The sequence below is a fragment of the Cyprinus carpio genome, chromosome A4, assembly GCF_018340385.1.
Source record: "Cyprinus carpio isolate SPL01 chromosome A4, ASM1834038v1, whole genome shotgun sequence".
NCBI classification, from domain to species: Eukaryota; Metazoa; Chordata; class Actinopteri; order Cypriniformes; family Cyprinidae; genus Cyprinus; species Cyprinus carpio.
In genome coordinates, this window is record NC_056575.1 from 4,899,289 (window position 1) to 4,925,808 (window position 26,520).

General features: G+C 45.0%; 1 pseudogene; it reads right to left on the reverse strand.

Moving 5' to 3' along the window:
- Positions 1 to 1,725: 1,725 nt before the first annotated feature.
- LOC122139371 lies at positions 1,726 to 25,286 on the reverse strand (annotated as a pseudogene).
- Between the last annotated feature and the right edge of the window lie 1,234 nt (positions 25,287 to 26,520).

Consider the following 26,520-nt stretch of genomic DNA (forward strand, 5'->3'; position numbering starts at 1 on the left):
GAGGTCAAATGTGTTTTATGTAATTATTAGTGGTGGGCCGTTATCGGCATTAACGTGCTGCGTTAACGTGAGACTCTTATTTTTGTTGAATTACAGTTTCTGTAGTTGTTAAATTTGTTTTACTCCTCCCATAGGCGGAGGGTGAACCAACTTCAGGGTAAGGCTAAAAGCAGCAAAATCTTTTAAACACTAGTCTCTCGTAGCCAGTCTGGAATTCATGGCAGCTTTCATTGGCCAAGGCCCGAACATGAGGCCGTTTGACCAACATGTCAAACAACCAATCACAGTTTATTTCATTCAGAGTCACGTTTTGGGGCGTGGAAATGTCGCCACAATAACAGACCAGTGTGTAAAACGCTCAGATATATTTTAAAGATTCTATGTCGCAAACTTTAAATATTTACTTTTGAAACACACACTTTTGAAAATCCAGCGTTTAATTGATCCTGATAAGCGCTCATCGTCACAGTTGTAAACACGACGGCTTTCTTTTTTTGTGAGAGGGTTTGGTGCTACGGTATCTTTGTTTCCAGGTGGAATGTTAAAGAACGTGACACACATGTCTTGCAGTAGAATTCAGCCAATCTGATGACGACTTCGACACTCCTGAAGTGTTTCCACTTCTATGTCCCATATGCATCAGACGTTTAGCCAACGGTCCGTGGGCGTGATGTCTGAGGCTGAGACTAATTAAATACAAACATCATGTCTTTTTAGGCTAGAACCAGACATGGGTGTCATGTACGCTAATAAAATATGTTTAATGGGACTGAATTTGTATTTAATGTTATTACAATTTAATTAAAATATTAGAAATTGATAATTGTATAACCTTTCCTTTCGATAGCAAGTTTAAGCACTCTCAAAAAAAAATTATCGTTATAATCACTGAAGCTGGCTACACTACCAAATGAATCTCTTATTTACATTGTACGTACATCTGCGTTTAGCTATTTATGATAATTCAAGAGAATTCGCAACAGTCTGGATTTCAGTTAGCGAACGTGTGCACAGTCAACAAAGCTGATTTTGTAAGCCTTCCCAAGCCTTACACACGCTCCGCCTGTCTACTCCTGAACACCCTCTGAAATAAATGTGGCTATTATTAATTACATGAAAAATAGACTATATCAGGGGTGTCCAATCCTGCTCCTGGAGGGCCACAGTCCTAATCACAATCAAACACACCTGAATCATTTGATCAAGGTCTTCTGGGTTACTAAAAATTTCCTGATAGGTGTTTTGGGACAAGATGGAGATGAACTCTGCAGGACTCTGGCCCTCCAGGAGCAGGTTTTATATGGCACGATAATGTAAAAAAAAAAAACAAAACAAAAAAAAACGTTCCAATCTAGAAGGGTGTAGATTTAATCCCACACCTGCTTTATCACTGGAAAACTGGTATAATGACGACATCAACATAGTCTTCTGGTAAGCCTATCTACAACAAAAACAATAAAAAATTAAATTAATAAACCTGTAGCATGATGTCTCACTCCAGCAGTGATTACATCATCATAGTTCTCTGGTGTGATTTGTTGCTCTTCTAAATGAGTTAAAAACAAAGAGAGAACAGACCTTAGTCAGTGCAGCACCATATTTATTTTTTGACAAGAATGAAAATGAGGCTGTGAGCGATACAAGTACAGGGTCTTCAATGGATTGTACTGATGTTTAACAAAAAAAAATCCAAAAATCTTTAAACTAACCAAAACTTTATGAAAATTATGTGATATAGGACTCTTGTACCATGCCTGACACTGGTAAGACTGTAAGTCTGTCCCTCACAACCTCATTTTCATCTGCATAAAATATGCTGTCTTCCTTGAATAAGGTCTATAAACAGAAACAGGTTTACTGTTCACATGGCTGAAATGTTAAAGAAAGGAAACCCATCAGCTGAAGTCACTGACATGATGGGCCTTTAGTGGTGGAGAAATCATTATGGTATTTAGATGTGACTGCTTCTGCAGATTTTGCTTTAATAAAAATATAAAAATGAATGAATGAATGAAACCATATTTAAATTATGTGTTGAATGGTGTATTGTATATAATTTCTGTTAAGAAAATGTTTGCTAAGTAAAGAGCTAAGTACTTGGTAAGTAAAAGTTTTTAATTAATTACATATGCATTACACAACATACATAGGCTTCTGTATGTAGTGGGTAACATTTTACAGTTCACCCAAAAATTAAAATTCTTTCATTAATTCTGTCACATGGACTATTTTACTGATGTCCTTACTACGTTTCTGGGCCTGGGAACATTTCAGTTGCATTGTTGTCTATGCAGGGTCAGAGAGCTCTCGGATTTCATCAAAAATATCTTAATTTGTGTTGAGATGCTATGTTAGAACATAGGATCAGCATATTTTAAACAGATTCTTAAATTTGTAATCACACACTGAATAAGACTCAATATGACAGTCTCTGGATCTCTCCTACATCTCCTCATCAATCTGTTCTGCTGAATAAGTATAAGCAGTGGCACTATGAGCAGTAAGAGCACAACTCCCAGAACAATCACAAGCACTGGGGGAGGTGCTGTTGGAGGAGTTTGTGGAGGAGTGACTGATGTTGAGCGCACTGGAGGAGAAACTGGAGGAGAAGCTGATGATGTTGTGGCAGGAGTAGTGGACACTGACACATCTGGCAAAACAGACACAAACACATTAAAAACATGCAAATGCACAAATATTTGCTCTTAAATGATCAAATGAATATTATTCCTCAGTGTTTTGTTGTGACCTGCACAGGTGAGTCTAGCGTGCTCTTTGTGGAAGCAGTCAGTGTGGTTATTCAGGGAGAAAGGACAGTCCCACAGATGAATCTAATTCCCTCTGCATTCGACTTTGTTTAGCCACACAACACCTTCATCAACACCAAAGGTTGAATTCCCATCAGCCCTCTGTGCAGCTCCACAACCCAGCTGCCTGCAGACCACCTGAGCATCGCTGATGTCCCACTGATCATCACAGACTGAGCCCCACGCAGTGTTATGATACACCTCCAGCCTCCCAGAGCACCAGCCCTCCCCTCCACACAGTCTGAGAGGAAGATGCTCTGAAATAAAAGTCGAGACTCATCAGTCATAGGTTACCAGCTAGACAGTTCACAACTATATGTTGAATAAAAAGCAATTAGCCATTAATTTATTATTACTCTCATTACTAAATCAAAACCTACTCACTTGAACTCTCTGGTAAGGAGATGCTGAACATGTCAGATGACTCTGTGGAGACTCAGGACTCTCTTTCTCTGTGATTTTAGCATTCAAGACTCAACAAACCTCTGATTTAGATAGAAACTAAACTTTTATGAAAACTCAACAACAAACAATACTGTGCTTGGTTTGCTGAAATAAAATCAATCAAAAATCAAGAAATTAAATTATTATTATATCATTAAGTTTAGTCTTACCAAAGCAAGTGATATTGGCCACCTCATTATCATAACAGTTGTTCTGGCCCCAGGGTAAAGATGGACACTGCCACAATGTCCCATTATGTTTTCGACAATTAAGATGATCTAACCAATTAGGAGCAGATCTCAGTCCCACTGAATATCTTGGTTGACTGCCAGATCTTCCACAGTTCAGCTCTTGACAGATCAGACTCGCTGTGTCTCTGTCCATATTGTTGTAACATAAATTTCCCCAGGATCCATTGTAGAAAACCTCCACATTCCCATCACAGCCCTCAGTTAATCTGATCTCTTTAAACTCTAGAGGAAAAGTGTGAATTAATACAATTGGAATTCAGGTTGTGCTGAACCTAAAATACAACCTAAATAACTTAAGACAATTCTAATGCATGCTGCAATCATTGACAGCATTTAAAAATATTCCTGGACCCAATATGGTATTAAATGTTGGATGTTTCTTTGAAAAACATTCCCACTAATGTACTGTTTACCTGAGCACACAACTCCTACATCCTCATTGTGTTGACAAGCATGTTTTCCCCAGCCTGGAGCAGCTCCACAGGGACGTCTCATTCCCCTCACACTCCACCTCATCCAGCCATATGGGTCCAGAACCAGGACCAAACCAGGCTGGTACCTGCTGGTTAATGAGGGCCACTCCACACTGCACCTGTCTGCACACCACGTGAGCATCTTTAATATCCCAGGAGTCGTCACACACTGTCCTCCATGAGCCGCTGTGAAAAACCTCTAGTCTCCCCCAGAACCCATCAGCCTGATGGACCCACAACCTGATATTCAGAGAAATAAAAACACATTATTGATCACAAACAACTGAAGAATATGCCCAGAGTTTGTTGTTCTCACCAAGGCAGGTGATTGACAGCTGTTGTGTGGAGCTGCAGTTGAGAGTTTGTGGAGAGCTGCAGTTCCCCAGATGAGCTTCACTCCCAGAGCACTGGAAGCCCGTCACACACTCATGACTGTGTTCAGGACTGGATGAAGAGGAGCCATAGAAGTTCAGCACAGAGCCACAGCCCAGCTGTCTGCAGACCACAGAGGATTCAGTGAGACTCCAGGAGTCCAGCAGAACTCTCCTCCAGACCTGATGGATGAAAACTTCCACCACTTCCATGGATGAAACCTTCCACTGTCACGGAGTCACAGCCTACACCTTCTCCACATGCCACGCCTACTCGTTCACAATCACCAGAATTCTGAGCACCTGTCCATCATCACCAGGCTCTCATATAAGGACTATCACTTTCCCTCACTCCTCATCTGATCTAGCATTGACCCACATGTACTTACCTGAACCCTCGCTACCATTGTTGTTCTCCTGGATACCCGTTGTTCCTTCCTCGTCAGTTCCTCTGTGCCGCCTTCCGATTCTGTCATCTACTTCCATCACAACCAGAGCTAAGTTCCAACCTTCTTCGTGTCAAGACTATTCCTGTTGCTTCACCTGTGTCTGAAACCTCTTTCACAATAAATACTGCTACACGTTCACCTACCTCTGTGTTCCCGTCTTGTGTCTGACAGAAGATCAGACCCTATGCAGAGCTCTCCAGACACAGGCAGGGACCGCACCACGTATCCATTTGCTGCACTGGTTCACGCTGTACGTTCCTCACTACCACAACCCACGACGAGCCTAACTAATGTTTCTCCCGAGATCATCACGGCCGTACAGCAAGCACTCCAGCAGCCAACTGCAACAACGACTACTTCGTCAGCTGCCTCTGCCAGGCCCGTGGCCCGACCAGTGACATACAGCGGCGTGGCATTGCAGCGGGTTTTTGCTTCAGTGGTCGCTCTACATCGAGGCCAACACTCACCTGTTCCAGAATGAATGCGGTCGCATTGCATTCGTCATCTTGCTTCTCTCTGGACGAGCGCTACAATGGGCTCAACCCCTCTGGGAAACAAATGCTCCGGTAACTACTTCATTATCCACCTTCTTTGCTCACATGAAAGATGTTTTTGGTCATCATACTGCTGAACTTCAGTTATATCATATTCATCATGGAGAGGAGTCCATCAGCATGTATGCTCTCCGATTTCGCACTCTGGCTTCAACGAGTGGTTGGAATGAAACTGCTTTGATAACTGCTTTTCGTCATGGTCTGCGAAGGGAGGTTCAGCAGCTAATAGTCGTCTATGACGACACCATGGGACTTGAGAATCTTATTCAGAAGACTATCAGAGTGTCACAAACGTTTATACGCCTCCCACATGAATACTCCCCGCTGTCAATCCTCTGCCTGCTTCAACATCTGTCGCCGCCCCAGCACCTGAACCAATGCAGGTTGATTCAAACCATCTGACCAATGCGGAGCGTCTTCGATGATGAACGGATAATCGCCTGTGTCTTTATTGTGGGGGAGATGGACATGTGATTTCCAACTGCCCGGTCCGACCTCCACACCCAGCGGTGAGTACACTCTCAATTTCCACCTCAAACCTCTCAACTCATTAAGACTCTGGTCCATGTCGGTAATTCTCATTCCTGTGTTTCAGCGCAAGCCCTCATCGACTCTGGGTCAGCTGGGAACTTCATTAGCACCCAAATCCTCCAAGAATTAAATGTTCGTCAGAAGAAATGCCCAGTCGACCTGAGAATACTCACCATCCAAGGAAAGCCGCTGGGTAGAGGTCGTGTCCGCCATTACTCCCCCACACTATTCCTCCGCGTTGGCAGCCTGCATATGAAGGAAATCACGTTCATGGTGCTAGAGGAGTCAACCACGGACATCATCCTGGGACGCCCCTGGTTAAACACCCACCAGCCACATATCCAATGGGCAACCGGTGAGATTCTCGAATGGAGTGATGAATGTTTTGAGAAGTGTATTAATCACCCAAGAAAGCCCCAACCTAAATTTCCCGCAACTCCTGATCATCTTCCTGTCCTTCCACCTCTGTGGAGAGCCCGGAGACTAATGTGAAAGTGGAAATCCCACCAGCGTACCGGGCGTTCCAGGATGTATTCAGCAAGTGGTTGGCTACACGTTTACCACCTCATCGGCCATGGGACTGTGCCATCGACCCTCCTGCCTGGAGCGACCCTCCCAAAGGGTCGGATCTACCCACTGTCCATCCCGGAACAGAAGGCCATGGAGGAGTACGTTCAGGAGGCCCTGCGTCAGGGATTCATTCGTCCATCTACATCCCCTGCCGCTTCGAGTTTCTTCTTCGTGGCCAAAAAGGATGGAGGCTTGAGGCTGTACATAGACTACCGTCACCTGAACTCCCAAACAGTGAAATTCAGTTATCCCCTTCCTCTGGTCCCAGCAGCTTTGGAACATCTATGAGGTGCCCATATCTTCTCTAAGCTCGATCTCCGAAGCGCCTACAATCTCATCCGCATTAGAAGAGGCGATGAATGGAAGACTGCGTTCATAACCCCGTCAGGACACTACGAATACCGGGTTATGCCGTATGGCCTGTCCAACTCCCCATCCGTCTTCCAGAACTATATGAATGAGATCTTCCGTGAGTACCTGAATCACTTTGTCATCATCTATATAGACGATATCCTGATATACTCCAGTGACATGAAAGAACATGAGAAGCATGTACTCCAAATCCTTCAAAAACTACGAGAACATCAACTGTTTCTAAAATTTAGAGAAGTGTGAGTTCCATACCTCCACCGTCCAATTCTTAGGCTACATCATCAACCAACATGGTATCAAGATGGACCAGAGGAAGGTGGAAACCATCCAGCAGTGGCCATTACCCAACACCGTGAAAGAACTTCAACGCTTCTTGGGATTTGCCAATTTCTACCGACGCTTCATTAACCAGTAGAGTATGCTTAGTGCTCCTCTCACTTCTATGCTAAAGAACCGGCCCAAGTCTCTCTCATGGACAACACCTGCCCGAGAAGCCTTCTCCCTACTGCAACAGTCCTTCCTATCGGCTCCGGTCCTGGTTCACCCCAAGCCAGATCTGCCCTTCATCGTGGAGGTTGACGTCTCGGCAACCGGGATTGGAGCAGTCCTCTCTCAGCGGCAGGGTGACCTCCCACAGCTCCATCCATGTGCCTTCTATTCTAAAAAGTTATCCCCGGCGGAGCAGAATTACGACGTGGGAAACTGGGAGCTCCTAGCCATAAAATCAGTTCTCGAGGAATGGAGACACTGGCCGGAGGGAGCCAAGCAACCTTTCCAAGTCATTACAGATCATCGCAATCTTGAGTATCTCAGAGAAGCTAAAAGCTTGAATCATCGCCAGGCCCGATGGGCTCTCTCTTCTTCACCCGATTTAATTTCCAGGTCACCTATAGATCAGGTGACAAGAACTGTAGAGCGGATGTCCTTTCTCGCCTTTACCAAGCCGATCCTGAACCATCCGTTCCTGAACCCATTCTCCCTCCAGCCGTGCTTGTTAACCCGATTCAGTGGACCATCAACCAACAGATTACTAATGAGAATCTACAAAACCCAGCTCCGCCCGGGAGGTCCAGGGGGCGTCTCTATGTTCCCCCAACTCATCGCCAGCCCCTCTTGAACTTAACTCATACATCCCCGGGCTCTGGACACCCAGGCAGGAGAAGGACCCTCTCGCTCCTGAAACAACGCTACTGGTGGCCCTCCATGTCTCGGGACGTCTCTCGATATGTGCAAGGATGCTCAGTCTGTGCCGTTGCTGACACCCCTAGGAAGCTTCCAGAAGGGAAACTCGTGCCTCTGCCCATCCCCGAGGGACCCTGGACGCACATTGGAGTAGACTTTATGACCAATCTTTATCAGTAGGGAGGTTAGTGACTCTGCCCATCCCCGGTTGATCGATTCTCTAAATCTTGCAAACTCATTCCCCTCAAGGGTCTACCTACTGCTCTACAGACGGCAGAAGCACTCTTCCATCAAGTTTTCCGCCACTTTGGACTCCCAGAGGACATTGTCTCGGATAGAGGTCCCCAATTCATCTCATGCGTCTGGAACGCCTTCTTCCGTCTCCTAGGGGTGTCCATCAGTCTCTCCTCCGGATACCATCCTCAAACCAACGGCCAGACTGAGCGTAGGAAGTCGGGAGATTCCTGAGACTGTATTGCCACCAGAACCAGGACAGCTGGAGCCAATACCTACACTGGGCTGAATACGCACAAAATTCACTCCGTCAAACCACCACTGGGCTCACCCCGTTTCAATGTGTCCTGGGCTATCAGCCACTCCTCTTCCCCTGGTCAGGTGAGCCCTTCGAGGTTCCAGCTGTCAACCACTGGTTCCAGCAAAGCGAGAGGGTCTGGGACTCGGCTCACGTGCATCTCCAACAGGCAGTCCGGAGACACAACACAAACGATGCTGGGTGAACCGCAACGACATCCTGGACCCTACTCTACTTACCCAATTCCATCAGGAACACCCAGATCGTCCAGCTCCTCTGGGTCGTGGCAGACCCCGTCGTCAACATCCCGTCCGGCCGTCGGGATCTACCCGTGGAGGAGGGGGTACTGTCACGGAGTCACAGCCTACACCCTCTCCACATGCCACGCCTACTCGTTCACAATCACCAGAATTCTGAGCACCTGTCCATCATCACCAGGCTCTCATATAAAGGGCTATCACTTTCCCTCACTCCTCGTCTGATCTAGCATTGACCCACATGTACTTACCTGAACCCTCGCTACCATTGTTGTTCCCCCTGGATACCCGTTGTTCCTTCCTCATCAGTTCCTCTGTGCCGCCTTCCGATTCTGTCATCTACTTCCATCACAACCAGAGCTAAGTTCCAACCTTCTTCGTGTCAAGACTATTCCTGTTGCTTCACCTGTGTCTGAAACCTCTGTCACAATAAATACTGCTACACGTTCACCTACCTCTGTGTTCCCGTCTTGTGTCTCACACTCACACTGTCTCTCTCCAGACAACCGCACCAGACCGCCATGAAGAGCCAAAGAGAAATCTAAGCGAAAGGTTTTTTATTATATTATATTATATTATATTATATTATATTATATTATATTATACCATGGTCTGTCTGAATACTCGATTCTGATTGGCTGGCAGGTATGCATTAAAACCGTTTAACGCACAGGTAGTTCCAAGTCTCTATATCAATGCGCTGCTTAAACACACTCCCACACACACCACTCGCACAGAGAGAGAGAGATCAGAGATCCCGCTGCACACACAGAAACATTCAGAAGTAGGCCAACATATAGCCTATTGTCAATGCTGCCCTACAACTTTTATTTATAAATGGATTAACGGTAAATACTGAATCACTGCATTATATTCTTCAGGAATGAGGAGGTAAAATCTCTGTTTAAGTAACTAGACTCACAAATTGTTTGTAGAGAGAGACGCAGAGATGCAGGTAATTCACACACACAACTGTCATCTTTCTCTCTCTCAAACAAACGATCGTTAATTAATTCAAATAACTGTTATAATTCATTCAAATAAATGTGATCTAAATGCACTATTTTATCTTTTTGTCTGATTTGAAGCGGGCAGAATGCTAAAGCTAACTGACGAAAATAAACATCATTTTTACCAAAGACTATAGAATACCCAAGACGTGTCACTTGTATAGTTTTGAATAGGGAAAAATGCAACACTCAATATGGCTGCTCAATCACAGGAAGCCCCCCCCATCGGGTCACTGCAGCTGCCGTTAGAAATCCCGGTTGCTATAGAAACAGTCAGCGTTCTGAGACGTGCTCTTAGGACTGCGCACTGGCTGATCTAGTATGAAATGATCTATTTGAGCAAAAGTAACAACATTTATGACACAGCTGTTGTCAGATTTCTTTGGTGATTTCAAATATGAAATTTAATCGTAAGCTTGGTGAACAGTTTTGGAGAATTTGATATTTCCCCATTCAAAGAGATAGGAGTTGCACTTGCATGCCCGAGATGGCCGCTGAGTGACATGACTTGTCTTAAAAGGACTTTGTTGTTACCCATTCGGTCAAATATTGTATTGCAAAGAACAATACTAGTTTAAACTTGTCTATAACTTGGCAAATGGCCATGGAATAAGTGGGATAATCAACAGTTTGCTGTGCATTAAAGGATTTTGAATGCACTTCGCGGAGGCAACTTTGCCTCCACATCGTGTATTTAAAATCCTTTAATGCACAGCAAACCGCTGATTATCCATTACTTATATTATACTATATTATATTATATTATATTATATTATATTATATTATATTATATTATATTATATTATATTATATTATAGCATGGTAATTTATAACACATTTTTTCAATAAAATCCTCTCACTGGAGCAGATGACTCCAACATCTCGTCTATGAGAACATTCAGCTCGACTCCATGAAGAGATGGAACATTCTGAGAGTTTTCTTTCATTCCCGTCACAATTAAACACATCAGCCCAGATTTCTCCACTTCCCTGTCCAAACCAGTCTGATCTCACAACAGACACAGCAATCCCACAATTCAGCTGTCTACAGAGGACACTGGCAGCTCTCATATCCCAGCATGCATCACACACTGTGCCCCATTTACTGAAGTACTGACGTTCGACTCAACCAGAACAGATGTCAGGACCGTTTACCAGTCTGAGATCAGTGCATCTCAGTGCATTAGCAAAGCCAAGCGACAGAAAGATAGAGATAACCAAAGAGGAAAACATCTGTGGAACTAAAGAAGGCTTAAGGCAATAAAGCAAGAAGTAAGACCCGTGTAAATATAGGATCAGCTTTCCAGCACTGGAGAGAACTCAAGGAGGGGAAGGCCTGCGATCGGATGCCAAGGTTGCTTTGTTTCCTCTCGATAGGTGAGTAACACCGTGTCTGCTAGGCTGTCAAAATGGCTGAAAAACTAAATTCGAATTTTTTACTTAAATATTATCAAATTTCGAATTATATTCAAATATAAACTGCATAATTTCAGTTACGGTGAAGAAAAAGCTTTTTTGCTTCTCTCCTGAGGCCACAAGAGGGCGAAAAATATTACTAATGCACGTTTATTCAAAGCATAGGAATATATGACTGTGAAAAAAGTGCATAATATTTAAAATAATATTTATAAACCAATTATAATTAAGTTGCTTAAACAACTATAAACAAAACAGCATCATGTATGCATACATAGTTTAATACAAAGGGCGGACTTAATGACTACAGACCTGTGGCTCTAACACCTGTCATCGTGAAGTCGTTTGAAAAACTGGTTCTGGCTTATCTGAAGGACATCACTGGACCCTTACTGGACCCCCTGCAGTTTGCTTACCGAGCAAACAGGTCCATGGATGATGAGATCAATATGGGATTGCACTTCATCCTGCAACATCTGGACAAAACAGGGACTTATGTGAGGATCCTGTTTGTGGACTTCAGTTCGGCTTTCAACACCATCATCCCAACAGTCCTCCAGATCAAACTGACCCAGCTCTCTGTTCCTAGCTCTATCTGTCAGTGGATCACCAGCCTTCTGACAGATAGGCAACAGCTAGTGAGACTGGGGAAATTCATGTCAAACAGCTGCTCCACTAACACTGGTGCCCCTCAGGGATGTGTTCTCTCCACACTGCTCTTCTCGCTGTACATCAACGACTGCACCTCTAAAGACCCTTCTGCCAAGCTCCTGAAGTTTGCAGATGACACTAAATTTGAATTTGACTGTGCTGGATCATATACCAGCAATTCTCAACCTTATTTCTGGCTGTCAGTCATCGGCCTCATCCAGGATGGTGACGAGTCTGCTTACAGACAAGAGGTTGAGCAGCTGGCTGTCTGGTGCAGTCTTAACAACCTGGAGCTGAACACGCTCAAAACAGTGGAGATGATCGTGGACTTCAGAAGAAAAACCCCCCTGCACTCCCCCCACTCACCATCATGAACAGCACTGTGGCTGCAGTGGAGTCATTCAGATTCTTGGGAACTACCATCTCTCAGGATCTGAAGTTGGACAATCACATTGACTCCATTGTGAAAAAGGCCCAACAAAGGTTGTACTTCCTTCGCCAGCTGAGGAAGTTTAACCTGCCACAGGAGCTGCTGAAACGGTTCTACTCAGCCGTCATTGAGTCTGTACTGTGCACTTCAATAACTGTCTGGTTTGGTTCAGCTACAAAATCAGACATCAGAAGACTACAGAGAACGGTTCGGACTGCTGAAAGGATTATTGGTACTCCCCTGCCCACCCTTCAAGAACTTTTATACATCCAGAGTGAGGAAAAGGACTCAGAAAATCACTCTGGATCCCTCATATTTAAGTTACCCCATCTTTGAACTTTGTCATCTGGCCGGCGCTTCAGAGCTGCAAATACCAGGACAGGCAGGCACAAGAACAGTTTTTTCCTCTACCTCAGGAACAGTTTAAATGTTCCCCACTAGTTAAATGTTCCAGAACAGTATCCTTATATTTATTTGTTACCCCTTCATCCTAGTATATCCCTGCATCTTACTCAATCCTATTCTATTATCATTTATAGCACAACTGTTTATACACTTATTTATCAGCAAAGTTTTTTTTTTTTTTTTTGACTGTGTGTTGTTGTCTCTGTGCACTGGAAGCTTGCCACTAAAACAAATTCCTTGTATGCACAAGCATACTTGGCAATAAAGCTCTTTCTGATTCTGATAGCCAATCACACAGAGTACATTTATCATTTAAAAACATGAGATGCAGTGGGATGGGGAAAACGTCTCGGGTTACGACTGTAACCCTTGTTCCCTGAGAAAGGGAACGAGAACTGCATCGAACGACACTTTGGGGAAATGCCCCTCAGCGTAGCGCCTCTGAAGTATGAATGAAACTAAGCCAATCCTGATTGGTGTTGCGTCATGATGTAATGTGTGACGGCATATGCGCAGTTCATCGTTCCCTTTCTCAGGGAACAAGGGTTACAGTCATAACCAGAGACGTTCCCCTTTGAGGGAACTTCGAACTGCGTTGAACGACACTTTGGGGGAACGAGTACCCACTATGCCACAACGAGCCCTGCCTGTCCTAGTGTGAAGCTGCTCACAGGCACACTTAGGACGAGAGCACAAGGGTGCCAGGTGTCGATGGAATGTCCAGGCTGTAAAATCTAATAAAAGTGTGAGGGGTGGCCCATCCTGCTGCATCGCAGACCTCCTGGATCGGGACCCATGAAAGGAGGTATCTAGAGGAAGCCATGCCTCTGGTAGAGTGAGCCCTCACGGACAGAGGTGAAGGCAAATCGCGCACCTGGTAGGCTATAGATATAGCTTGGACAATCCAGTTGCTAATGGTCTGTTTGAAAGCAGGAAGCCGCTTCTTGGGCGACCTGAAACACACTAACAACTGGTCTGACTTACGCCATGAGGAGGACCTCTGGATATATATTTTGAGAGCTCTGACAGGGCAGAGCAGGTGAAGTCTCTCCTCATCCACCATCACGTGAGGAGGAGGATGACAAGCCTGCAGAACCGTAGGCCGTGCCACAGCACCTTGGGCAAATAGCCCGGCCTAGGATGTAGGATGGCTTTGATGTCGCCTGGAGCAAACTCCAGCCACCCGATAGATATAGAGAGTGCCTGGAGATCTCCTACCCTCCTCAGAGAGGTAATGGCCAACAAGAAAGCCACCTTTAGGGAAAGGTTCTTGGCCTCAGCCGAATCCAGCGGTTCGAAGGGGGCCTCAACCAACCCTTCGAGAACCACTGGCAGGTCCCAAGAGGGAACCTTGGTACGAGCCGCAGGTCTCATCCTCCAAGCCCCACGGAGGAAACGTACGACAAACGGCTGTCTCCCAAGAGGCCCATTACTCAGAGGAGCGTGGAAAGCTGAAATGGCAGCCACGTACACCTTGAGAGTGGACGGGGTAAGACCAGCCGAGAAGCGATCTTGGAGGAACTCCAGCACTGAAGCCACTGGGCAGTTAACTGGGTCCACCTCACGCTCTCTGCACCGAATGGAGAAAACATTCCATTTTGGGCCGTACAATTTCCTCGTGGAGGGAGCTCTAGAGCTGAGTATGGTCTCCACTATTCCTGCTGACAGGCTGGCCTCTCGGTACTGTGCCCCCTCAGGGGCCAGACCCACAGTTTTTTCATAGTTTGGGCTGAGGGTGAAATATTGAGCCCTCTGCCTGTGTCAGCAGGTCCCTCCTAATGGGAAGCTCCCATGGAGGGCCGTCCAGGAGGAATATTATGTCTGAGAACCATACTCGGGCCAGCCACAATGGGGCTACCAATAATAGACTGATGCCGTCACGACGAACCCTCTCTAGAACTCCTGGGAGCAGAGCAATCGGAGGAAAAGCATACAGACGCAGCCTCAGCCATGTCTGTACCATGGCATCCAACCCCAGTGGGGCTGGATGTGTGAGGGAGAACCACAGTGGACAGTGAGTTGTCTCTCGAGATGCGAATAGATCCACTTCCACTGGGTCGAACCTCTGACATATTGAATCCACCACCTTGGGATGGAGTCTCCATTCCCCGGGCCTCAGCCCCTGCCTCGACAGGATGTCTGCTCCCTGATTCTGATTCCCTGGGATGTATGTTGCTCTGAGAGACAACAATTTCCCCTAGGACCACAGGAGGATCTGATGCGCCAGTCTGCATAGAGGGCGAGACCTCAGACCCCCTTGATGGTTTATACAGGCCACCACCGACATATTGTCAGTCCTCACAAGGACGTGATGACCCTTGAGATCCGGCAGAAAGCTCCTCAGAGCTCGGAACCACCGCCAACATCTCCAGGCAGTTTATATGCCAGGAGGAATGACGGTCTTGCCATAGTCCTCTCGTAAAGCGGCCGTCCATGACCGCGCCCCAGCCCGTGAGGGAGGCGTCTGTCGAGACGGCTTTCCGGTGACATGACACTCCCAGCACGGGACCTTGGGACAGAAACCAAGCTCTCTTCCACATAGATAGGGAACGAAGGCATCTGCGCGTAACCCTGATCTTGCAAAATGGGTTTCCCCTCGGGGAGAACCCTTTGGTTTTCAACCACCACTGCAAGGGCCTCATGTGCAGGAGACCGAATGGAACGATATTGGATGCTGCTGCCATGAGACCTAACACTCTCTGAAAATGTTTTACAGTGATGGCCTGGCCTAGCTTTATCCTGGTCACCGTGGCCAGGATGGATTCGATCCATGCAGGAGACAATTGTGCCCGCATCGTGACCGAATCCCACACCACTCCCAGGAACGTGGTTCTCTGGGCTGGTGCCAACACACTCTTTTTTGTGTTGAGTCTCAACCCCAGGCTCTGGATGTGGGCAAGGACAACATCTCGCTGCCGAACTGCCAGCTCTTGTGACTGGGCTAGAATCAGCCAGTCATCGATATAATTGAGGACCCTGAAACCCTGAAGCCTCAGCGGTGTTAGAGCTGCATCCATACATTTTGTAAATGTGCGAGGGGAGAGAGCTAGGCCGAACGGAAGAACCCAATATTGGTACACCTCGCCCCCGAAAGCTAACCTCAGGAACTTCCTGTGAGATGGAAGGATATAAATGTGGAAGTATGCGACCTTCAGATCTATCATGACAAATCAATCCTCTGATTGAATTTGGTTCATGATGATGGGAATTGTGAGCATCTTGAACCTGAATCTCCTCAGAGACCGATCCAAGTGCCTGAGATCTATTATTGGACGCAACCCCCCATCCTTCTTTGGAACTACTGTACGAAGTAGCGGCTGTAGAACCCGGACTCCCTGTCTGGAGGAGGAATGTGTTCTATAGCCTCTTTTACCAGCAGAGAGCTTACTTCTTACTCTGCTCTGGGTTGAATACAGTCCAGACCACCCCGTTGAACTTTGGCAGGCGGGAACCGAACTGTAGTCTGTACCCCCCTTTTGAATGGTGTGCAGAGCCCAAGGAGAAATAATTTTTAGGGTTTTTCCATGCATCGAAACACTCTTCGAAGGGGACCAGCCTCTCGAGGCTGGCTTCGGGTATTAATCGGGATTCGTTCTTGGCCCCCTGAAGCGGATCCCCGGCAGGGTTCGACTGAAAATGATGTGGGGTGGACAGTACAGGGGCGCGTTTGGTGGAAACCGATGTGTACCGAAGCGCACTTGACGGCGGGAAGTCGGACACGATTTCCAGCGGGCCCCGCGGAGGAGGCGACCTTGATCGCCCCCCCACGGGTGGGGCCGCCTGCAGAGGACCTAGGCTGGCTAGGACCTCCCTGTTAAAGCCTTCTTCGCCTGCAGGACGGGCCCTCAGGTCGCCATGCTTCGGCTCCGGCTTTGGCTGAAAGCATTGTCTATGCCCCCAGGCTGCTTGAGTGGGGGCTCTAGAAGTGACTCTATCTTTTTGCGCCTGTCTGTAGGCGGAGGAGCTGGCGGATGGCTGTGGCTGCGCGCTTGTGGCAGGCTTCTTAGGCTTTGAGCAGCAAGGGAGGTATTGTCTGAAGGCTGCAGACTGTTTCTTCGCCTCCTGAAACCTGTCGACGACGATATTAACCGAGTCCTCGGAAGCAGACAGCTCAAGCATCGGGCTCTCCACTCGTGCGGAAGAAGCCACGGGGCGAGCTTCCGCGCAAGGCGGGAGAGCATAGGAACTGGCGGATGAATCACGAGAGCGTGCCTCAGCAGTCTCGGGATCCCCCGCCAGATCCATCTGCGAGCCCCATGAAGAGCATTGCCGTGCCGCCTCAGCGGACGCGGGTCCCGCACCACGGGGCTCGCGAGCCTGGCCATCCTCATTGAAAATAGCCAGGCGGGAGCGCAGCACACGGATTGGTAATCTCTCACAATCCTCGCAAGCAGCCCCCTCGAGAGCTGCCTGCGCGTGCTGCGCTCCCAAACAGTGTACACACATACGATGTGTGTCCCCACCCATGATATAACATGGGCAGGGATGTGCACACCTCTTGTAACTGCTTGTGCTCGCCATGCTTATAATATATGCTTGTGACTGTTAGACAATACAACACCAAATAAGACAGACAAGAGACAGAGAGCGCTTTGCTGAAGAACAAAAGCTATCTCTGTTGTGTGCTGGCGTCCTTTTGTATCTTCCACAAATGCCATCACACATTACCTCATGACGCATATTTTCATTCATTCATGAATTTCATTCATTCATGAATACTATAGATGCACTACGCTGTGGGGCATTTCCCCCAAAGTATCGTTCGACGCAGTTCGAAGTTCCCTCGAAGGGGAACTACCATAAAGTCTCGAGATATGTTTTTAAAAAGCTGAACTTACATTAATTTTACATGGCTTTCTAAACATGCAGCTCTTTTGTGCAAGACGCGAGTGCAACGATGATAGAAAATGCACGAAATATGCATTCTGTGTGAACGACTTGGTTTCAGTTTTGATGTAAACAAGACCTTCTCCTCATTGATGTTCTCTCTCATTGATGTATTTTAAATGAACACAGCAGCAGCGCTGCATCTAGTGGCTTCAACTGGATAGGCTAATGAAAAAATGATAATGCAATGACATTTACATTGTCATTGCATCTCGTGCGGCACTGATAAAGGCCAAAGTGTACTTCGGCCGTCCGCGCACCGTCCGCATTATGTCATTTTTTCATCATCAAGAGGGCTTGCAGACAGCCGCGCATGCATGAGGTGAATGATGAGACAGAAGTGGTACTGCGTGTCGAGCTCTACCTGAGCCGGGCCTTAAAGCAGCCTCTTTTTATTATAACTTCAGAGGAAGTTGCCTTAACTAAAAATAAAACTTCGGATTTTTATTTTTAGTTTGAAGAGTTTTTGAATTAAGATTTTTTTTTTAGCCCTAGTGTATGTGCTGCAACAACTAAAGTCTGTCTAGTACGCTGAAGGTGACAAAGCAACCGTTGAAAATCATTTGAAATTTGTGTCAATACATCATAAATAGAACACAGCAGCAGTTTTCTGTCTGGAATTTGTTGTGTTGTGCCACGCCGCATCCAGTTTACACTATAGATATGTATATCTATGGTTTAGACAGCATCACTGATTATAATGAGTTCTATAGTATTTTGTCACACCACACCACTCGCATCCTGTGTAGACACGGTGCAACATTGGTTTTGCTTTGCTTCACAGAACTAATTGTTGCCTGTGTTGCATACATATGTGTGGGGCAGAGCTAGCAAAATAGGGGCGAGACCCTTTTGGGATAGAGGCGTGTTTGTTTTGGTGATTTCAAATGTAAGCATTGGCTACCAGAAATCACTTACCCCACCTTTAAGACTTTTTAACCCATTTAAGAAATGTAAAATTTGATACAATTAAATTTAAGAGTTCTTAAGGACCCGCAGAAACCAACCAAAGTGGCTAATGACTGTGTTACACGTCACTACTGATATCCACCCACATTAGGCAATTGTTAAAGTCAAGCCCTATACAGTTTTAGTCTATTTAACAATTAGGTTTGTTTAAAAATGATACCAGAACACATCAGTTCCACGTGATTGTCATGGGTGCAATTTATATTATTTGAAGTTGATGATGGGCAGCGTCGAATGAGTGATTCATTTCCTCTACACTGAATCTCTTGTGTCCACATCTGACAGTCTCCTTTGGCAAAAGCAGCTGCTCCCAACACCTGTACAGGAGCCCCACAGTCCAGCTCTCTACACACAACCTCTGCATCCAGCTGGTCAAAGGCAGCGTCACACACTGTGTACCATGTGTTCCCATGAAGAATCTCTAACCTCCCAGAGCACAGGTGAGGTCCATCAGCAAGTCTTGTAAATCGTCCATAGTATATAGTTTCTGATTACATTTACACAACACACAAGACCATCTGTCACTATGATTATGATACAGATATAAACCAACAGCAAGTCCATTAATTAATAAAAAGAGATAAATGGATTAAAGAAATAGATTTAGACCATAAAATATACAGTATTAATTATCAATGAATTGTTCATGAAATGCTTCAAAATCAAATTACACACCAGCTAGTTTAAATTGCATAAATGATGTTTATGAATGAAAGTCTGATCAGTGATGTATTAACAGGGTGATGTATTGAGCAGCTCACCTGAGCAAATGACTACAGCATCTTCATGATGACCACAGTTATGAACACCCCATCCTAATGATCTACAGTCCTTCAGGGTGGACTCTGATCCACTACATGCCACTTGATCCATCCAGATTGGTCCTGATCCTTGCCCAAAATTTGCATTAGACACTGCATTTAAAGCCTCTCCACAGTCCAGCTCTCTACACACCACTTCAACATAACTTTAACTTAACATATCTCCTGGAATAATAAACGTTTACTTCAAAACTATTTTAACTCTTCTCAACTGTTTTTGCATCATAACTATACAAAACAATCAATCAAATTATAAGCTTATATACACAGCAGCTACACATGGATGTGACTATTGTAAAACACTAACATCGTGTGATTTGTAATTTCAGTAATAAAGTTTTAAAGGTTAAACATTGACATTTTACCAGAACATATCAGTCCCACGTTGTTTTCTTGAGAGCACTGCATGTCATGTGAAGTTGGACACAATAGAATGAATGATTCATTTCCTCTGCACTGAATCTCTTGTGTCCACATCTGAGTGTCTCCTTTGCCAAAAGCAGCTGCTCCCAGCACCTGTACAGGAGCCCCACAGTCCAGTTCTCTACACACAACCTCTGCATCCTGCTGGTCAAAGACAGCATCACACATCAGTGGTGTTAGAGCTGCCTCAACGCATTTCATAAAAGTTCATGGAGCCAAAGCCAAACTGAACGGAACAATCAAAAATTCGTAGGCTGTTCCCTGCAAACCTGAGGATTATGAACTTGTACTTTCTGAGGTGTTTGTTGAGGTTCTGCAAGTCCAGGATGGGAATGACAAAGTACCGGGAGTAAAAACCGTGCTAGCTGTCCTCCAGTGACACCACCCGAATTACTCTTTTGCTCAATAGAGAGGTTATTTCCTCCTCTAGCGTGCTAGCTGTCCTCCAGCCGCACCACCCGAATTATTCTTTTTAGGGCTGCCCGTCGATTGGGGTGGAGGTGACTTGCCACCCAACAATTCGACTGGAGGTGGGTTGGACATTCCCAACTCTTCCATATTATGAACGTCCAGCCGAGAAAACTTTTTAACAGGAACCCTATGTGAGAAGTGTTTGTCCCAGAAGCGCCACATCTCTGCGACACAAACTGGGATGGCTGGTATAAGCTGCTTGACTGGGGAAGTGTGCGACGGCCTATTGTGATAATGTATATCCCTCTCTGTGCCCTGGCCCTCTTGCTGAGATGGCCAGTCGATAGAGAGTTTAGCAGCCACTCTTCTACACAGAGCTAGGGAGCAGACCGCTGTAGCTCTCGCTCACTGATGGCGCGGCGGAGCTGGGATTACACAAATATGTGCCCTTGGCCCACTGCCTGGATACACAGGAAACATTTTTATTTCTTTCAAATGAAAACACTTGTGTAAACTTTCGTCCTTTCTCTTGCATAACCCTGTGGGTGGAGAGGGGAGAAACAACATGTGGGGCACTGGATTAACTGGTGCCAATACTCCAACAAGAGAGGTTGAGTGGTTTGAACATTTTTCTTGAATCACACCCCGATGCTTCTTTGGCAGATGGGGGAACAAGACTCCTGCGTTGTGTAGAGGGGTGCTACAGAGACTCCGTGAGTGCTGCAGCCCCTCTTTTGACCCAAAGCCAGACCGCAGGTTAGGTCACCTGTCGCTTTTTTCCCTACCTGAGGGTTAGTTGGGCGATGCTTAGCCACTGCTGCATCAAACGAGGCCTTGCCTCTAGGCTGGGGCTTTTTTGGGTGAACCTCCCTCTGCATTGGCTGCTGAGGTGGGGGGGGGGCTAAGGTTACTGTACCCTGACTGACCCCCCCTGGAAGGAGAGGCAAACCCTGGACACATGGGTTGGGGTGGCCGAGCAGTCGGCTTCCTGGGAAGGCAAGTTTCAAAAGTTTCCCCATCCTTCTTGCGCAAGTCGCATTGCTGACGCATATTTGTCACTGCAGTCCCAAAAAGGGCTTTCGGCTCCACTGGGGCATCGAGGAAATCTGCCTTCTCCCTTTCTGATAAACCCGTCAGGCCCAACCACAGAGCTCTTTCACCCACCACGGCCAGGCCCATGCTGCGGCCGCAGCTCTGGACTGCTTCCCTTGAAGACCGCAGGTTGAGATCTGCAATGACGCAGATCTCTTCCCACAAAGCTGAATCAGGTGACCCAGCATCAATCTGCCTCCCCTTCTCCTCCATGAACTTAGATTGGTATGCAACCTCTCTGTCCTTCCTGGCAGAGAAGGAGAGGAGGAGGATAGGGCTGCCCATTGATTGGGGTGGAGGTGACTTGCCACCGACAATTCGACTGGAGGTGGGTTGGACATTCCCAACTCTTCCATATTATGAACGTCCAGCCGAGAAATACTTTTAACAGGAACCCTATGTGAGAAGGGTTTGTCCCAGTAGCGCCGCATCTCTGTGACACATACTGGGATGGCTGGTATAAGCTGCTTGACTGGGGAAGTGTGCGACGGCCTATTCCCATCATATAAATCCCTCTCTGTGCCCTGGCCCTCTTGCTGAGATGGCCATTTGATAGAGAGTTTGGCAGCTGCCCTCCTAAACATTTCAGTGAGGTCCAGTTCCCCTGGCATGGGGGAGGGGGACTCACCTATCGCACTGCCAGGCCTGGAAGAAAGATTAGGAGGGAGGATAGCATCTTATTCATCTTCCTCCAAATCCTCCTCTAAGAGACGAGCAATCATCTCATCATCTTCATCCTCCTCCTCTTTGTCCCCTGCCAAAGGGTCTGATTCAAAGAGGGTAGGAAGTTCCGGAGATATCTCATCCATTAACTCTCCCCAGCTGTACTGAGCCCGCAAAACATCCTCGTTCATTTCCGCGGGAGGCGCGGAAAACCTCGGGTCCCCTTTATTCACGGCCGCGACTCTTACTCTGCACTCGAAAACCCTTAACGGGAACTGAGAGCAGTGCCGGCAGCATTCGGGATTATTGAGCCTAGCCTGTGCATGTCTAACTTCCAAACACGCTATGCACAGAGGGTGAGAGTCTTTAGACGAGCTTATCGACCCGCATGCGCATGGACGAGAGGGATCTTTCCCTTTCGCTGTGCTGCTGGATGGGCTCGCAGTCGCCATAACAGAGATGCAAACACCGAGAGATTAACGAGATCACCACAACGTGCCTCTCGATAACAGGTCTTACAGCAAATTATTCCCATAAATGCGCCGGGATCGTACCGATCCATCACACCACTTAATGTGAGGGAATAATTAAGAGAAAAAGCTGTAACCGCTCGATAAAGAAAATGAGAACCCGCCTTGACGCGCTGGTCCCCACTGCTAAATAAAAAACATGTGATCACTTGGCGTTTGGGATTGTTTGAGAGAAAAAGTGATCGTAAGGGTTAATTTGTTAACATCAATTAATGCATTCACTATCATGAACACAATGGATAGTACACCATTATTTGAAATCATTCATTGATCTAGGAAAAATGTTTGGCCCGCGCTAATTTCAAATAAAGAGTCATGAAAATTCAAACGCAGCATCAGAAAGTGACATTAACTTACATCTACACCGGACTCGAGCAGCGCGGTGCGACGCAACAAAATACAACAGAACTTATAATCAGTGATGCTGTCTGCACTGGTTGCGCGGCGCGGTGCGACAAATCCTCGACAGAAAACAGTTCGCTGAATAGTTATATTTATGACGCGCTGACACAAAGTTCAAATGATTTGCAATGCTTTGTCACGTTTTGACAGCAAAAACATGGCGAGTGTTAAGTAAAGAAAAGTGGACACTGAAAATAGAAGATTAAAATGTGAATGGACTGAACAGGTTTGAGTGAGTGAGTGAGTGAGTGATACCATCTTTGTTATGAATGTTGGTTTTCAGTGAGTTCACAGTTTTAACGTAAGTTTGCTTTAGCATAATTTATTTTCAAGATCTGTGGTAAAATATCTATTGTTGCTTTTGCTATAAAGATCACGCAAAATAATATTCAAACTCACATTAGACACCTTTAACACTGAATAAAGCATATAATCATTACCTAAGAATCTCTGTCAAATTTTGTATGTTGTTCCTGCCATGAGGTCGCAGAAAATAAAAACCATTTCTAGAATAGAATTCCGTGTCGCTTATTGTCACGTGTTGCTGTCGCAGGTGGTTAGGACAAAAACTGCACGGAGAAGATACTTTTTATCGCGTTGTGTCATGTCTGGTTGGCACACACGGCGTTACAGTTTGACCCTGATCTAGGTTAATGTTTAATGTACTAATCATTTTTAACTGATGTTCAAATGTTAAATTATACAAACTGATATGTTTAAAAATAAATGTACATTGTAAAAAAAAATACGTTGTAAACAAAAAGATTTTTATAGAATGTTTTACAAGAAAATGCAGCTTTAATCTTTTTCTGTGTAGAAATTAGATTTAATTTAATTAATTAGATTAGTTTTGTGTTGTAATGTTTTTTTTATTTGTTATTTCATAAAACTTAAAGTTTGACCTCATTATAATGTGTTAACAAATATTAAATATACGTTATGTATAATTTTTATTTTATACTTTATGTATGTTTATTTTAGACCTGGACATTATTTATCACATGAAAAAAAATAGTGTTACATTTTTTAATCATATAAATATTGGAATTGCTGGTCATCCATTAAGCATCATTTATTAATGTAAAAACAAAACTAATTTTAAAATTCAGAATTTATTAATGTAAAAACTTGTTGTTTTTAATCTATTAATAAGAAGTTTAAGGTAAGTGGTTCATCACCTTGGACTGGTTTTGAAGTAGTTTACCTGAGCAGATGACTCAGATTTTTGTGTGTGTGATTAGTTTAGTTTATGTTCGTGAAACGTGAACAATTTTTAGTGATTTCATAATTTGGAACAGCTCACCTGAACAAATGACTCCAGCGTCTTTACTATGATCACAGTTATGTTTACCCCATCCTGATGACCCACAGTTCTTCAGTGTGGACTCTGATCCAGAACACATGACATAACTCATCCAGATTGGTCCTGATCCTGATCCAAAATGCGCATCACTCAGAGTATCTACAGGTTCACCACTGTCCAGCTCTCTACACACCACTGCAGCACCTGCCATATCCCAGCCATCATCACACACTGTTCCCCACTGACCTCTATGAAGAACCTCCACTCGACCAGCACAGCGACTGCTGCCATTCACCAGTCTCACATTCACATGGTCTGTATATTAAACAGAGAGAATGAGAGATAAAAAAAACAGAGGGACAGCGGAAGAAAAATAGATATTGCAGAAACAACATATTAGATAGTCATAGATTGTATTTTTATGTGTGTTAATGAGAGATAAAAAAAAATATTTAAAAAAGAAAATCATTTCAACCTGCACACATCAGTCCAACACCATTGTCTTGTGAACAGTTGTTTTCATGTGATGGTGATGTTGGACAGAGGTGAATCTGAGACTCATTTCCTCTGCACTGAATCTCTTGTGTCCACATCTGAGTGTCTCCTTTGCCAAAAGCAGCTGCTCCCAGCACCTTTACAGGAGCCCCACAGTCCAGCTCTCTACACACAGCCTCTGCATCCTGCTGGTCAAAGACAGCATCACACACTGACATCCACGTCTGATTATGAAGTATCTCTAATCTCCCAGAGCAGCGAGAACCTCCAACCAGCCGGACTCCTGAAACAACACAGACCATTTAAATAGTTGTTGTTAATAAGAACAGCATCAGCAGCAACGACAACAACAACCACCATAGAAATAGCGGATATACAGTAAAGAAAACTGTGAAGGAGTGCATTGATAATTGTAAGTACTCACGGAACAGATGTGCTATTAGATGTTTTTAGAAAGTATAGATTTTGTGTGTGTGATTAGTTTAGTTTAAGTTCGTGAAATGTGAACAATTTTCAGTGATTTCATAACTTGTAACAGCTCACCTGAGCAGATGACTCCAGCATCTTTACTGTGATCACAGCCATATTTACCCCATCCTCCTGATGCACAGTTCTTCAATGTGGACTCTGATCCAGAACACTCAACATAATTTATCCAGATCGGTCCTGATCCTGATCCAAAATGATAATAAATCAGTGATTCTGATTGTTCTTGATAGTTGAGCTCTCTACACACCACTGCAGCATCGGCCAAATCCCAACCATCACCACACACTGTTCCCCACTGACCTCTGTGAAGAACCTCCACTCTACCAGCACAGCGACTGCTGCCATTTACCAACCTCACATTCACACTGTCTGTTAGTGCAACAGATAAATAAGACACCAAGAGAAAGAAAAGGGGAATAAACAAGATTGGAAAAAATTACTATTACATATAAATGTTTGATTTGAGATTATTTTCCTCCTTGAAGCATAAACCTACCAGAGGTGATGAGTTGTATCATATAGCACAGAAATATGAGCATCACACAGCTCTCCATAATTTTCTGCTCAACAAACTATTTTCGTCAGCTCGAAATGCAGCACAAGTTTCTCCTCTGCTCCCTCAAACACACTGAAGAAACTGGCTCCTGTCAGCCCCCTAAAGAGAGAGAGAGACTCACAGCTGCCAATGACACTCACTGTTACCTTATTAGACACAACAGAGGAAATCATCAAACACAATCGGTGACAAATCAGAGGAGGCATTTCTGATTTTCACCATATATATCAGAAGAACGCCAGCACTGAAAAGAACTTCTCCTCCTCCATATAGAGACTCTTCAGTGAGGATGCGCACACACACACCTGCCAGAGGCAAAAATAGTCCCACATCATACAGGAGACATTAAAGATTTCAGAGAGAGGAAGCACTCCGGGATATTTACAGCATCAACACCTGCTGAGATACAGAGACTGATAACTGCTCACTTTAAACATATATTTCCCTCATATAATAAATATATGAAAATTTAAATTAATTATGACTGACAGCCAGATAATAATTTACAGTTTGAAGGGTGAAACAGGAAGTAATGTTATTTTATTTTTTTTTTTTATAATTGTTGTTTATTTTTTTTTATTATTTATTATTAGACAAATGGTATAGAAATCAATGTCTTACTGTAAATAAACCGCTTTCATTCACTACAGCAAGTATTAAAGTACATGGGCTTGTGCGTTGAATGTAGCAATGTATTACTCAACCACAAGATGGCAGCAAAAAACTATTTTTTTCTAATGACAGGCTGCAAGCTGTTTTTAAACAGTCTATGGC